This window comes from Hypanus sabinus, chromosome 17 (assembly GCF_030144855.1).
Source record: "Hypanus sabinus isolate sHypSab1 chromosome 17, sHypSab1.hap1, whole genome shotgun sequence".
In the NCBI taxonomy this organism is placed as follows: Eukaryota; Metazoa; Chordata; class Chondrichthyes; order Myliobatiformes; family Dasyatidae; genus Hypanus; species Hypanus sabinus.
The window spans coordinates 66576379-66592573 of NC_082722.1; positions in this window are offsets into that span (position 1 = coordinate 66576379).

The following is a 16195-nucleotide window of genomic DNA, read 5'->3' on the forward strand; positions in this document are numbered from 1 at the left end:
AGACAAAATCCTGGAGAAACTCAGTAGGTCAAGCAGCAGCTATGGAGGGGAATAAACAGTCGATGTTGTGGGTCAAGACTCTGCATCAGGACTGGAAAAGCAGGGGGCAAAAGCCAAAATGAAGTGATGAGGACCCCACCTTCTTACTTGGTCTTACCTATCACCTGCCATTTTGCACTTCTTTCCCTGCCCCCACCTTATTCCAGCTTCTGCCCCCTTGCTTCCTATCCTTTTCCCCTTTGATTATTTTGGCACTTAGCGACACTGAAGGGTACTTTGCAATAGTCAATTAACTTTGAGAGGTGGGAGGAAACCAGAGCAACTGATGGAAGCGTACACAATCCCAAGGAGAAAGTGAAGTCAGTAACATCTGAGATCAGGATCAAATCCAGGTCCCTGGAGCTGTGATGCAGCAGAAATAACTGCTGCATCACCAAGTTTCAGTAGAGATACATGCTGCTATACCATAATTATGATTCACTATGATACAAATTACATTAAAAACTGCAGTTTTAGTGTAACCGTTCATTATGTAGCACATGCTCAATGGGATGAATGTCCTCCTGCTATATCATTATGAAATAGGACACCTCAATTCAGATCCCTTATTGTCAGGTGTAACAGAATACACTTCCTACTAAAACTATTACATTATGTTTATTTAAATCAGTTCATATTACAACTATTGTTGAAATACTATACTGGCTATTGGTAACTCTGTTCAATACTATATTCTCACTCATATAGTGAAACTGCAGAAAGTTGTAGACACAGTATTTCACAGAAAACATTCTCCCCTCCTTGAACTTTACCTACACTGATAAAACGCTGACACAATTAAAGACCCCTCCCACCACAGACAGCAGGAGGGCACTGAGGAGTGCTTTAGATCGATAGGATCTGGGAATACTGATCCATAATTCCTTGAAAGTGGCGTGACGGAGAGATAGGGTCATAAAGAGAGCTTCTGGTACATTGGCCTTCATAAATCAGAGTATTGACTAAAGGAGTTGGGATGTTATGTTGAAGTTGCATCAGGCCAAATTTATAGTATTATGTGCAGTTCTGGTCACCTACTTACAGGAGAGATGCCAATAAGATTGAAAGAGTACAGAGTACAAGGATTTTGCCGAGATTGAGGACTTAAGTTGTAGGGAAAAGTTGAACAGGTTAGGATTTTATTCCCTGAAGGATAGGTTGAGGGTAGATTTGATAGACATATACAAAATTATATGTGTGGCTTCAGCTGGTCATGGTTGACCATGGGTACTGCACCTCTGGGGGTCACTGAAGCAAAGCTGGAGTGGCCGCTGAAGGGCACAAGCCAGGGCGGAGTTGATATGGAGATCCGTCTGTTGCCCACGCAGTGGGACCCCCCCCCCCCCCCTCCATGCTGACGGCGGCTCCAAAGGAACGACGAAAGTCGGTACAGTTTGGTGCCAGCAGCATCGCAGGAGTTGCCGTGCCGGTGCTGGGTACAGCAGTCAGCCATCTCCGGGACTCCGACCCTGGATTTTTCCTCAGGGTTTAATCCGGAAGCCTTTCCCGTAAGCAGATATAGCTGCAAGGCAGTGGAGGTTTGAAATCGGAGTTTTCCCTCTCCACAAAATTATGAGAGGTATAGATATGGTAAATGCAAGTAGACTTTTCAATTGAAGTTGAGTGAAACTGGGTGAGGTGAAGTCGTGGGCATCCTAGAACATAGATGGCCATCAAAATCATCTCTCTATAAATTCCAGGGACCACTTAATTCCTGACGGCCAACCAGACTGGAAGAGTGACCCTTTTCCAACATTCTGGGGACACATGGACAGGGACAAACAGCAGGTTGGGAAGTTCCTCACCTGGGCCTGGATCTGACCATTGGGCAGTCCTCACCTCTCCCTCTATTCCTAAATCACAAGAGCAGCAATGCATGAGTGAGGAAGGATGAGCTCTGGGTTGTCGTTTTCCTCAGAAATGTCAATCTGATGGTAGCGAGCATCGGCATTAGTATTCTTGCTGCCAGGATGGTAGGTGAGGGTGAAATTAAACCAGGTGATGCATTGCTTGCCCTCCTTAATGTAGGAGAGGTTCTTTTAATCTGTCCATACAAGCCAGTGTCACCATGCTTTCAGGGTCTTCTTTGACAAGCAGAAGTTCTCCATTCCTGACATTGTAGTCACACTCTGCAGGAGTCAAGTGACGGGAAAGAAAAGCATATCCACAGAAGAGTACTGGGAGAGTACAATTCCAATGTTGCATCAACCTTGACGATGAAAAAGTAGGGTGAATGAATGAGTGAATGGTGCAGCATGGGGACAGTGGTGAAGATTCACTTCAGTTGCGAGAATGCTTGGTCCGCTTTCAAGTCCAAAGGAATCTTCCTGGTGAGTGCAATTATGATAGAAGAGAAGTTTCTGATGACGTGGCAAATCAAGCTTGCAAACCCCATGAAGCGCTTGCCTCACCTGATTGACTGTAAATGGTTTGGGACACTCTGAGACTGCCGGAACATTACATGGGTCCACTTGAACACTGGAAGTGATAAGGATGTAGCCCAAGAATGACACCTGCTCTTTCTGGAACTCACGCTTCTCTGCCTTGGCGTAAAGTTTATTCTTGAGGAGCCATCTGAGAACCCTCAAACATGTAGGATGTGTTCCTGGCAAGAGTAGGAATAGAGAAAAATGTTGTCCAAATACACAAAAGCAAACTGTTTCAACATGTCCCAGAGCACATCGCTAACCAGGGCCTGAAAAACAGCAGGGTGTTGGCCAAACCAAAAGGTAACACGTGGTACTCACAGTGGCCAGTGGAGGTGCTGAGTGCTGTCTTCCACTCACCACCTTCTCGGATGCAAACCAGGCTGTGAGCATTCCGCAGATCTGCCTTGGAGAATATGGTTCATTACTGGAGATTTTTGAATGCTGAGGCAAACAGGGGAAGAGGGTAACGGTCCTTCATTGCGATGCAGTTGAGGGGCTGATCATCAATGCTGGGATGGAGCCTTCCAGCCTTCTTGCTCACAGAAAAAGAGGACCACTCCTGCTGGTGAAGTTGACAGACAGATAAATGCTTCCTTGATGAATTCTTCCAAGGCAACTGTTTCAGGAAGAGAGAGGGCAAAGAGCAGCCCTGGGGAGGACTAGCACCTGGTAAGAGGTTAATGGCATATTCGTATGGCCAGTGTGCAAGCAGGGAGATGGGTTGCTTCTTACTGAAGACCTCAAGATGGTCAGCATGTTCAACCCGAACTCCAGCCAGGTCCACGCTAGCAGTTGGCATAGGAGGGAATACAACAACAGGCGCTTGAGCTGGACCCAAACAGGCATGCCGATTTCCACTGTTAGAGTGCCTATAGAGACCAATCAATCTGTGGGTTATGTTGAGATAACTAGGGAAGGACACCAGACAGGACCACATAGGTTGCCTTCTGGCACATTGGATGGGTTCTTTGGAAAGGGAATCTTGCTGGAGCCTAGAAGTTGACCAACCAGAGCTTTGAAATCGATATTCTCTCTCAATTGCTCAGTTAGAACTCTCCATTTTTAAGCCAAAAAGATATCCATGAGGTTCCCAACTTCCCTGGAGTCAATAAGCTCATGGGTCTGGGATCCCCATGTAATGGAAACTGGGAGCATTATGTGATTAGGGGAAGATGCTTGTAGGGGGAATCGACCTGTCAGAGTTTCCCTTCCTGCTAATCGAGTTAGAGGTTGCAACCTGTATGATTGATTTCTACCATCAGGGAGGAGGTACAGAAGCCCAAAGACACACACTCAACATTTCAGAAACAGCTTCTTCCCCTCTGCCATCAAATTTCTGAACAGGCAATGAACCCATGGGAACACCACCTCAGTACTTGTTTTTCCTCTCTTTTTGCACGACTTATTTAATTTAATTTTCTTTTTTATATATACTTAGCGTAATTTACAGTTTTTATTATTATGTATTGCAATGTTCTGCTGCTGCAAAACAACAGATTTCACAAAACACAACAGTGATCTTAAACCTGATTCTGATTCTGTTCTCCTGCTTCAAACTCATTCCTCCAGAGGTAGGTGCATGTGTCCCACCTACATAGGCTCTTGCATGGACCAGATGATGAGGGTAAGTGTGAAGACAGACGGTTACTTTAAGAGTGGGAAACATGTAGTGTTCTTTCTCTTTGCCACTCAATAGTCCAGTTGTCATTTTGAATGGACAGATTTATCAGGTCACCCAGGCTGTCCTGCTCATCACACACTGCAATCTCATGCCAGACCCCTGCACTCAGCCCACGCTGGAAACGAGTGATGAGGGACCTCTTATTCCGTCTCATTTCAACCACAAGTATACAGTATTCTGCTGCATAGTCCCTCACTGACCCTTACCCTTGGCTCAGGTCCAGGAATTAGTGGGCTGCCTCCTGACCCATTCTGAAAGATCAAATACTTTTCAATTTGACTACAAATTGCTGGAAAGATTGGGCTGTGGGGGAACCTTGTTCTCATAGAGCATTGGACAGGTTGAATGGGGGTCTGTCTAAGAGATTCACCACTTAAGCCAATTTAAGTAGATCATCATCAAACTGACCTGGCTGGGCTTCAAAAGTCAGCAGCCATAGGGGTCATCAGAGTATCTGTCTTGAGGAGGAATACTCGGTTCTGGTCCAGGCTCTGTCATGGGAGTCAGGGCATTAGTGGGAGAGCCTGATGAGACCATTAAAGAGAAGGATGTGGAAGATTCTAGGAGTGGGACTGACTTGGCTGATGGCTACTGAATTATGACAAGAACAGCGATGGCTGCCACTTGATTCTGGCTGTTGGTAGTAATACCCCTGAACTGCGGCCGTGGAAGTGGTAATAGGTGCTGCTTGATTCTAGCTGTCGGTGGTAGGTTGCTGAACTGTTGTTGCAAGGGCTGAAACGTCTTCTTCCTGCTTAGACTAGGCTTGCCACTCTGAGAGCAGTTAACACACTGGATGAGATACTCCTGCCAACCCAGTTCTAGTGACTTTAGCTTCTCCTCCATGAACCTTGATTATGGCTGGGCTTGTCAATCTGTAAGTAGCTGTCACACTGCATGAGCTACCTCTGCCAACACAGCCTCCACTGACTTTAACTTCTCTCCTACCCAACCAACAAATGTCAGGACCATTATCAGTTGTTCTCTCTCCGCTGGGTCCATTTTGGTGGTCAAGTCTTGCTGACTGAGTGGGACTTTGTGGCCCAAGTGCAGAGGAAGGGTCACTGAAGTGAATTGAACAGTTCACGGAATTTTAATAAGAACTGTGCAGAACAGAAGGAAAATAATGAATGCAAGGTCAACAGGCCATTGACTAAATCTCTCAATCTAAAAGCTATTGCTGACCCTGTGGCTTGGAGCAGTAACTTAATACTATATAAATTCCACTTCTTTACAACGTCAATCTAAACTGTAGTCTTTTTTCCCAGTTCAAGAGCAAAGCTAATCATGGAACTTTGACATCGCTGTGTGTTGGTCAAGATTTGACTAGACTGAAACGAGAAGAAAGGAGTTAAGTACCACCACAATGAAGCACTAATTGGCTGCAATGGCATACTCACAAGGGTGTTTGCGGACCCCACTCAGCAGCCCATCTGTGTGCCCAGGCTCCATGGCAGATTCCGTGGTACTGACACATGGATGAGAGAGTTATGAAGGGCTATTGTCCAGCTGCAGTTTGATAAGACTAGGCAGAATAACAGTTTGGAATAGACTAGATGGGCCACAGTGCCTTTTTCTGCACTCTAGTGGTCTAAGACTATATAACTCGATTAAATTCTTTCTTTTCTATCTTCCTATTGAGCATAAGATACAAAAATCTGAAAGCACTTTCCACAAGGCTTAATTGCAGCTTCTACCTCACTGTTTTTATTGAGTAGTTCCCTAGTACAATAAAATGACTGGTTTCCTAGTACAATAATATGGACTCTTGGCCTCACAGTCTACCTTGTTACGATCTTATACCTTACTGCCTGCCTAAACGTTGTCTGTAACTGTAACATTTTATTCTGCATTTTGTGATTCCTTTCCATTGCATGACCTCTGTGCACTGAGGAAATGAAATGATTTGTATGGATGACATATACCTCATTATATGTAACAATTATAAAACAATTTACCAATTAGTGGAAACCCATAAATGTAAGACTCTAAAATCAAGAAACACTAAACTTTAATTTGAAGTACACAAAATTGATAAAGTATGCATTATAATTTAGAATTTCATGTGATTAAAATAGACCTTGCTAACAAGCTTAGTGAAATGAGTATGCATGATATCATTTCACATTTTCATATACACAAGTGAAACACTTTGGCCTTGATCAGACTGCTCATTAGTTATTGTAGAAATTGAATGATAGTGTCAATGAATGACTGATGTGATTAGTGTGTGGAGTTTCCATATTGAAATGGGGTGCCATGGTGGCGTCGTGGTTGGGACGATGTTATTACAGCTTGTTGTGTTCTGGGATTTGGAGCTCAGTTCCAGCACTATCTGTAAGAAGTTTGTATGCTCTTCCCTCATACCGCAGTGTTCTCTCTAGATGCACCAGTTTCCTGCCACAGCCCAAAGATGCACCAGTTAGCAGGTTAATTAGTCATTGTAAATTGTCCTGTGATTAGGCTAGGGCAGGGGTGGGCAAACTTTTTGACTTGTGGGCCACAAAGGGTTCTAAAATTTGACAGGGGGGCTGGACCAGGAGCAGATGGACCGAGTGTTTTGATAATACACCTCATAAGAGAAAATAAAATATCATGGGATATGTAGAAAACATGTGCTTTAATTTCAATTGAAAATGAACAAATGCATTACAACAAAATATCTGTCTTGAAGTCCCATGGTATTTAGCTATTTATTGAAATGACTTTTAAAACACTGAAAATTAAATGAATAAAATACAGCTTTTTTAATAGTAACAGTTATTATTTTAAAGCACTGAAAATTATGTTATCCTTCAAGATATTATCATCATCACTCTCCTCCTGACTGTCTTTATTTCAAAAACGGTAGGAGATGCAGGTCTACTTGTCCTGCTCCTTCTTATTCAATTGTCCCCTGTGCCAAAACTCAACAACGACCAGCACAAAGACAGAACACTGACAGCGCGCCAGTATGCGGAGCACGTTATTTGATCTGGAGTGCATTTTTTATTTTGAGAACGTACGTGCACCTGCGCACTACTCATGTCCATCACTTAACAGAAATGACATGTAACATGTAAGGCTTATTGAAAAAAATATTTTCAAAAGCATTTTTTACATAACACAATGAAGAAACTTATTTTTAATTTCAGTGGGAACAGTGTTGTTGGTCTCCCTTTTTAGCCAGCGCATCAAAGTCTGGATTTAGTTTTGTTGTGGCGATTCTCAGGATGGATCTGAGGTGTTGGTCAGTTAACTTGGTTCTGTGGCTGGCTTTGTTAATGTTCATGATGCTGAACGCCTGTTCACACAAATAGGTTGAGCCGAACAAAGAGTAAAGTGCAAATGTGGAGTAATACGCTGCACCTCAACAAAGGTCAATGTATATAGAGTGCATCATCTATTGGGAAAATGCCAGAATTACGGGGAGAAAATGTTAACAAGGTTTATTAATATAATTTCATCAAGTTCTGCGGGCCGGATTAAAAAGCTTAACGGGCCGCATATGGCCCGCGGGCCGTAGTTTGCCCATGCCTGGGCTAGGGTTAAATAGGTGAGTTGCTGGGAGGCAGGGCACAAGACAGTTTACAATGACAAAGCAGTGCAAATGTCCCAGTGCTTAAAGCAGTAACACATATTATTGGCAGAGATGAATTTCACAACATTATGTTGAGTAATCGCAAAAATGTTCCAAACCTGACAAAATAATCAGTGAACACACAAGTTCAATGCAGAATTATAATGACTGAAAGATTTTTCTTTAATATGTAGATCAGGCAAATACATTCCCGAAGCTAGAATTAAAGTACCTAGTTCAAAGTAAATTTATTACCAAAGTACATACAATGTTTGTCACCAACACTACAGTATTTTGAGGTTCATTTTCTTGCAGGCATTCACAGTAGAACAAAGAAATGCAATAGAACCAATGAAACACTACACAACACAGAGACTGACAAGCAACCAATGTGCAAAAAGAAGACAAATTATGCAAATACAAAAAAATTAATACTGAGAACATGAGTCCTTGAAAGTGAGTTCATAGGTTGTGCTCTTGAAAGTACATTTCTTGAAGGGAAATTACAGGCTGCATATTGCGGTGACTGTGGTTCATAAGCAGCATACATCTAGTAGCATGACCAGTAGTCTTGTGAGCTGCCTACAAAACTTGTCTGTGTATCATCTACACCATCTTGAAATGTATGAATGAATTTTAGGGATACCAGACAATTCACAAGCTTCCACCTTAGCCAATAGCAACCAACTTGATAACATGTGATATTCATTTTATGGCAAAGAAAATTCTGCAGACTGATTATGGAGACATGGAGAGTAGAATGGATTATGCTACAGAGAGTCCCACACTATCTGAGCCATTAGGGTATTAGTCTCATTGCAACCACTACTTCTGAGGAAACATGCAAAAAACTTCATCAATATAAGGTTGATTAAAAAAAACCTAACATGCAGACGGCTGTTTGTTTAGCTCTGCAAGTAGACGAAAAAGACTGCAGTAAATATTTAACAATACAGTAGATGGAGATAATGGAATAACCATGCAGATCACTTGAGAACAATGTGTACAATAGCAGTGGCAAGAGGATTTGTGTACTTGTCATCTAAAGGTCTTATCATAAATGCACAGTATTGCTAAACACAGCCACGTCAGGTATGGAATATCAAAAAGTCCTACATAAAGCGGACATAGAGAGGATACTTCCTGTAGTGGGGGAGATTATGTCCAGAGGGCACGGCCTCAGACACAAGGATGTCCCTTTAGGACAGAGATGAGGAGAAATGTCTTTAGTCAGAGATGGTGAATCTGTGGAATTCACTGCCATGGATGGTTGTGGAGGCCAAGTCATTGAGCCACTGAATCAGGGTCATAGAGAAAAGCAGCACAGAAACAGGCCCTTTGGCCTATTTAGTCCATGCCAAAACCACTTAATCTTCCTACACCCCTCGACCTGCACTGGGTCATTGTCCTCCACACCCCTACCATCCATGTACTTGTCCAAACTTCTCTTAAACATTGAAATCAAGCTCGCATGCACAACTTGTGCTGTCAACTCATTTCACACTCTCATGAGTAGTAGTTTCCACTCATGCTCCCCTTAAACTCCCCGCCTTTCACTCTTAACCCATGACCTCTGATTGTAAGCCCATCCAACCTCAGTGGAAAAAGTCTGCTTGCATTTATCCTATCTATACTGCTCATAATTTTGTATACCTCTATCAAATCTCCTCTCAATCTTCTGAGTTCTAAAGAATACAGTCCTACCCTATTCAGTCTTTCCTTATAACTCAGGTCCTCCAGTCTCAGCAACATCCTTGTAAATTTTCTCTGCACTCTTTCAACCTCATTTACATCTTTCCTGTAGGTAGCTGACCAAAGCTGCACATGATACTCTAAATTAGGCCTCATAAACATCTTATAGAACTTCAGCATAACATCTCATCTCCTGTACTCAAATCATTGATTTACGAAGGCCAATATGCCAAAAGTTTTCTTTATGACCCTATCTATCTGTGACCCCATTTTCAAAGATCCCTTTGTTCTACCACAGTCCTCAGTGCCCTGCCATTCACTGTGTAAGACCTACCCCAGCTGGTCGTACTGAAGTGCAAACTTTTGCACTTCCCTGCACTAAATTCCATCTGCCATTTTTCAGCTTATTTTTCCAGCTGATGCAGATCTCTCTGCAAGCCATGATAGCCTTCCTCGCTGTCCACCACACCCCCAATCTTGGTGCCATCCACAAATTTGCTGATCCAGTTAACCATGTTATCATCTAGACCATTGATACAGATGACAAACATCACAGGACCCAGGTCCAACCCTTGCAGCACACCACTAGTCAGAGGCTTCCAATCAGAGAGGCAATTGTCTACCACCACTCTCGGCTTCTCCCACAAAGCCAATGTCTAATCCAATTTACTACCTCATCCTGAATGCTGAGCAGCAGAACCTTCTTGACCAGCCTCCCATGCGGGACCTTGTCATTGGTGCATTTTAAGCAGAGATTGATAGGAGAGAAAGCAGGAGAATGGGGCTGAGGGATAAATCATCCATGTCAGAATGCCAGAGAAGACTTGATGGGCTGAATGGCCTAATTGTGTTCCTAAGTCTTATAATGTTGACTTGCCTTTCTAACTGATACTATAATGGCCATTGCAGAAACATGTTTTGTGATGTTTTCTTCCTTCTCTCATTTCTTATCTGTATTGGAGAAGGCCCAGGGGAGGTTCATGAGTATGATCCCTGGAATGAAAGGGTTAATGCATGAAGATCCTTTGATAGTTCTGAGCTTGTACTCGCTGGAGTTTAGAAGAATGAGGGGAATCTCATTAAAACCTATCGGATATTGGAAGCCTTAGTCAGCACATTCTCAGGATAGAAGGACATCCCTTTAGAACAGATAGGAAGAAGAATTTCTTTCGCTAGACAATGGTGAATCTGTGGAATACATTGCCACAGTCTGCTGGGGAGGCCAAATCTTTGGGTATATTTAAGGCAAAGGTTGATAGGTTCATGATTAGCAAGTGTGTCAAATGTTACAGGGCGAAGAGGGAAGAATGGGGTTGATGGAGAAAATAATTTAAACCGTGATTGAATCGCAGAGCAGACTCAGTGGGCCAAATGACCTAATTTTTCTCCAATGGCTTCAGGAAGTGAAGTACAAGGTGGTCCAGAAATGGTTTATTAATTGCAAAAATATTATAATTAACTTTTAAGTCATATGACAGTCATTTTGAGTAATGATAAGTAATAAGCCACATAGTGTTATGCATTGTCATGGAACACATGAAAGTACAATCCACCTTTGCCACAGTCTTCTGGTAGAAGTTGTATCAGATAATGGTATTAAATATAGATTGCTAATGTATGAAGAAATACTTCTCATTTGCTTACCACCCTGAAAGGGGTGACACAGTAGCACAGCAGACAGTATGACGTTATTATAGCTCGGGGTGTTGGGGTTCAGAGTTCAATTCCAGTGTCCTCCGTAAGGAATCTTCCTCCCTATGGAAAGAGCAGGTTTTCCCTGGGTGGTCCAGTTTCCTCCCACAGGCTAAAGACATGCTGGGAAATGAATACGGTAGGTTATTTGGTCATGGTAAATTGTCCTGTGATCAGGTTAGGGTTTATTGGAGGTTGCTGGGGTGATGCAGCTCAAAGGCCTGGAAGGGCCGATTCCGTGCTATATCACTAAATAATAATAAATGAAGCAGCAACACTCCAGTTGTCCAAGTTCCTGCTCTCCTTGATAATCACATAATCTGTTCATATGTTCACACTCACTTAACATAGAAAACCTACAGCACAATACAGGCCCTTTGGCCCACAAAGTTGTGCCGAACATGTCCCTACCTTAGAAATTACAAGACTTAACCATAGCTCTCTAATTTTCTAAGCTCTGTGTACCTATCCAAAAGTCTCTTAAAAGACCCTATCGTGTCCGCCTCCACCACCATCGCTGGTAGTCCATTTCACTCACCCTTCTCTGAGTAAAAAATTTACCCCGACATCTCCTCTGTACCTACTCCCCAGCACCTTAAACCTGTCTCCTCTTGTGGCAACCATTTCAGCCCTAGGATAAAGCCTCTGACTAACCACATGATCAATGTCTCTCATCATCTTATACACCTCTATCAGGTCACCTCTCATCCTCCGTCACTACAAGGAGAAAAGGCCGAGTTCACTCAACCTATTCTCGTAAGGCATGCTCCCCAATCCAGGCAACATCCTTGTTAATCTCCTCTGCACCCATTCTATGGCTTCCATATCTTCCTGTAGTGAGGCAACCAGAACATCAGAACATCATAGTCAGCAACATGATTGATGAAGGCCAATACACTCTACACCTTCTTAACCACAGACTCAACCTGTGCAGCTGCTTTGAGCGTCCTATGGATTTGGACCCCAAGATCCCTCTGATCCTCCACACTGCCAAGAGTCTTACCATTAATACTATATTCTGCCATCATATTTGATCTACCAAAATGAACCACTTCACACCTAACTGGGTTGAACTCCATCTGCCACTTCTCAGCCCAGTTTTCCATCCTATCAATGTCCCGCTGTAACCTCTGACAGCCCTCCACACTATCCACAACACCTCCAACTTTTGGGTCATCAGCAAACTTACTAACCCATCCCTCCACTTCCTCATCCAGGTCATTTATAAAAATCACAAAGCGTAATGGTCCCAGAACAGATCCCTGAGGCACTCCACTGGTCACCAACCTCCATGCAGAATATGACCCGTCTACAATCACTCTTTGCCTTCTGTGAGCAAGCCAGTTCTGGATCCACAAAGCAATGTCCCCTTGGATCCCATGCCTGCTTACTTTCTCAATAAGCCTTGCATGGGATACCTTATCAAATGCCTTACTGAAATCCATATATACTACATCTACCACTCTTTCTTCATCAATGTGTTTAAGTTTGATTATTGACAATAGCACATGTGAAAGTTCTGCTAATTGTGGAGGACTCATGCCTGATTGCACTATTCTTTTGTAAATTGCTGGTTGCTATTGTGTTGTCTGTTGTGGTATGATATGGTATATGTCTGTTATGGAAGTTAACAGATTTCACGTCACATGCTGGAGATAATAAACCTGATTCTGATATATTATTGATGCTTGGCACCGAACCACAATCAATTCTGATATGGTGATTCTGATTCCCATTCAATCACACTCTACACCCTGTAGTCATCAGTCAAATCAAGTCAAGTTTATTGCCATTTGACTATATGCATGTATATAACATATATAACCATAGAATGTATATAGAATTGAGACAGCATTTCTGTGAACCAGGGAATAAATCACAGTAGTGCACATTATGCACAATAGTTTATGAAGGTAAGAATAAAATCTACAGATGACTCACACATAAATAACAAATTTAAGTAATCAATATTAACTATTGTAAGCTATGGAACAGATTATCCAGTGACACTTCCGATATGATGCAACAAGGAGTTCAGAAGCTTAATGGCCTGGGGTAAGAAACTGTTTCTCATCCTGGCCATTCTGGTTTTTATGCATTTATTTAAATGCCCTCTGGACATTTATGTGCATTCTGGTCATTTATAAAAATCACAAAGAGTGAGGGTCCCAGAACAGATCCCTGAGGCACACCACTGGTCACCAACCTCCATGCAGAATATGACCCATCTACAACCACTCTTTGCTTTCTGAGGGCAAACCAATTCTGGATCACAAAGCAAGGGCCCCTTGTATCCCATGCCCCCTTACTTTCTCAATAAACCTTGCATGGGGTACTTTATCAAATGCCTTGCTGAAATCCATATACACTACATTTATTGCTCTATCTTCATCAATGTGTTTAGTCTCATCCTCAAAAAAATCTATCAGGCTCATAAGGCATGATCTGCCTTTGACAAAGCCATGCTGACTATTACTATTCATATTATGCCTCTCCAGATGTTTATAAATCCTGCCTCTCAGGATCTTTTCCACCAACTTACCAACCACTGAAGGAAGACTCACTGATCCATAATTTCATGGGCTGTCTCTTTAATAAGGTAACAAGATCTGCAACCCTCCAATCCTCCAGAACCTCTCCTGTCCCCATTGATGATGCAAAGATCATTTCCAGAGACTCAGCAATCTCTTCCCTCACCTCCCACAGTAGATTGGGGTGCATCTCGTTCAGTCACGGAGACTTAGCCAACTTGATTCTTTCCAAAAGCTCTAGCACATCTTCTTGCTTAATGTCTATATGCTCAAGCTTTTCAATTCACTGTAAGCCATCCCTACAATCACCAAGATCCTTTTCCGCAGTGAATACTGAAGCAAAGTATTCTTTAAGTATCTCTGCCATCTCCTGTGGTTCCATACATATTTTTCCACTGTCAGACTTGATTGGTCCAATTCTCTCACATCTTATCCTTATCATCTTGCTCTTCACATACTTGTAGAATGCCTTGGGGTTTTTCTTAATCCTTCTTACCAAGGCCTTCTCATGGCCCCTTCTGGTTCTCCTAATTTCATTCTGAAACTGCTTCCTGCTAGCCTTATAATCTGCTGGATTTCTATCATTACCTAGTTTTTGAATCTTCCGTAAACTTTTCTTCTTGACTAGATTTTCAACAGCCCTTGTACACCATAGTTCCTGTACCTTACCATTTTTTCCCTGTCTCATTGGAACATACCTATGCAGAACACCATGCAATATCCCCTGAACATTTGCCACATTTCTGCTGTATATTTCCCTGAGAACATCTGTTCCCAATTTATGCTTCCAAGGTCCTCCCTGATAATTTCATATTTTCCCTGACTCCATTTAAACGCTTTCCTCATCTGTTCCTACCCCTCTCCAATGCTATGGTAAAGGAGATAGAATTGTGATCATTATCTCTGAAATGCTCCCCAACTGAGAGACCTGACACCTGACCAGGTTCATTTCCCAATACCTGATCCTCTTGTAGGTTTATCTGCATATTGTGTCAGGAACCCTTCCTGAACACACCTAACAAACTCTATCCCTTCTAAACCTCTTTCTGTAGGGAGATGCAAATCAATATTTGGGAAATTAAAATCTCCCACCACGACAACCCTATTATTATTATTATACCTTTCCAGAATCTGTCTCCCTTTCTGCTCCTCGATGTCCCTGTTACTACAGGGTGGTCTATAAAAAAGTAGATTTATTGACCCCTGCCTGTTTCCAACTTCCACCCGCAGAGACTCCGTAGACAATCCCTCCATGACTTCTTCCTTTTCTGCAGCCATGACACTATCTCTGATCAACAGTGCCATGCACCCACCTCTTTTGCCTCCCTCCCTGTCCTTTCTGAAACACCTAAAGCCTGGCACTTGAAGTAACCACTCCTGCCCCTGAGCCATCCAAGTCTCTGTAGTTGCCACAACGTCATAGCTCCTAAGACTGATCCATGTTCTAAGCTCATCCGCTTTGTTCATGATGCTTCTTGCGTTATAATAGACACATCTCAAACCATCAGTCTGAGTGTATCCCTTCTCCATCACCTGCCTATCCTCCCTCTTGCACTGTCTGCAAGCTTTCTCTGTTTGTGAGCAAACAGCTCCTTCCTCTGTCTCTTCAGTTCGGTTCCCTCACTCCCAGCAATTCTACTTCAAACTCTCCCCAATAGCAAACCTCCCTGCCAGGATATTGGTCCCTCTGGGATTCCATCCCATCCTTTTTGTACAGGTCACACCTGCCCCAAAACAGGTCCCAATGATCCAGAAATCTCAGTATATCTAAGACCTAAGTATAGAGTCCCCTATTACTGAGGCCTTATTCCTATCCCGACCCTTCTGAGCCACAGTGCCAGACTCTGTGTCAGAGGTGCAACCACTGTTGCTTCCCCCAGGAAAGCCATTCCACACCCCCCAGCAGTACTCAAACAGGAGTACTTATTGTTAAGGGGGACAGCCACAGCTACAGGGCTGCTCTCTAGTATCTGCCCCTTGCCCTTCCTTCTCCTGACTGTTACCCACTTATTTGTCTCTCATGGCTCCGGTGTGACTACTTGCCTATAGCTCCTCTCTATCACCTCCTCACTTTCCCTGACCAGACGGACGTCATTGAGCTGCAGCTCCAGTTCCCTAACCTGTTCCCTAAGGAGCTGCAGCTCGACGCATCTGGCGCAGATGTGGCCTTCCGGGAAGCTAGGAGTCTCCCAGACTTCCCACATCTGATACCCAGTACAGAACATCAGCCTCACAGACATACTTCCTGTTTCTATTCTTCACAGATAACCTACGTGGCCTCGAACCATTATCACCATCTCCCTCTACTTGGGTGCTCACTCTGTAATGCAGTCTCCTTTTAAGCTCCGTGCCAGTCTAACTCACTGACGTCCATGCACTTGCACAGTCGTTCCTCACTCAAACCGCTGAAGAATCATCTGTCTCCTTTTAAACTCTTCACGCCAGTCCAACTCGCTGACGTCCATGTGCTTGTGCAGTCATCCCTCGATTCATCTGGAGGTTAATTGTTATTGGTTTATTGGATTATTATTGTCACATGCACCCAGATGCAGTAAAAATCTTCTATAATGTT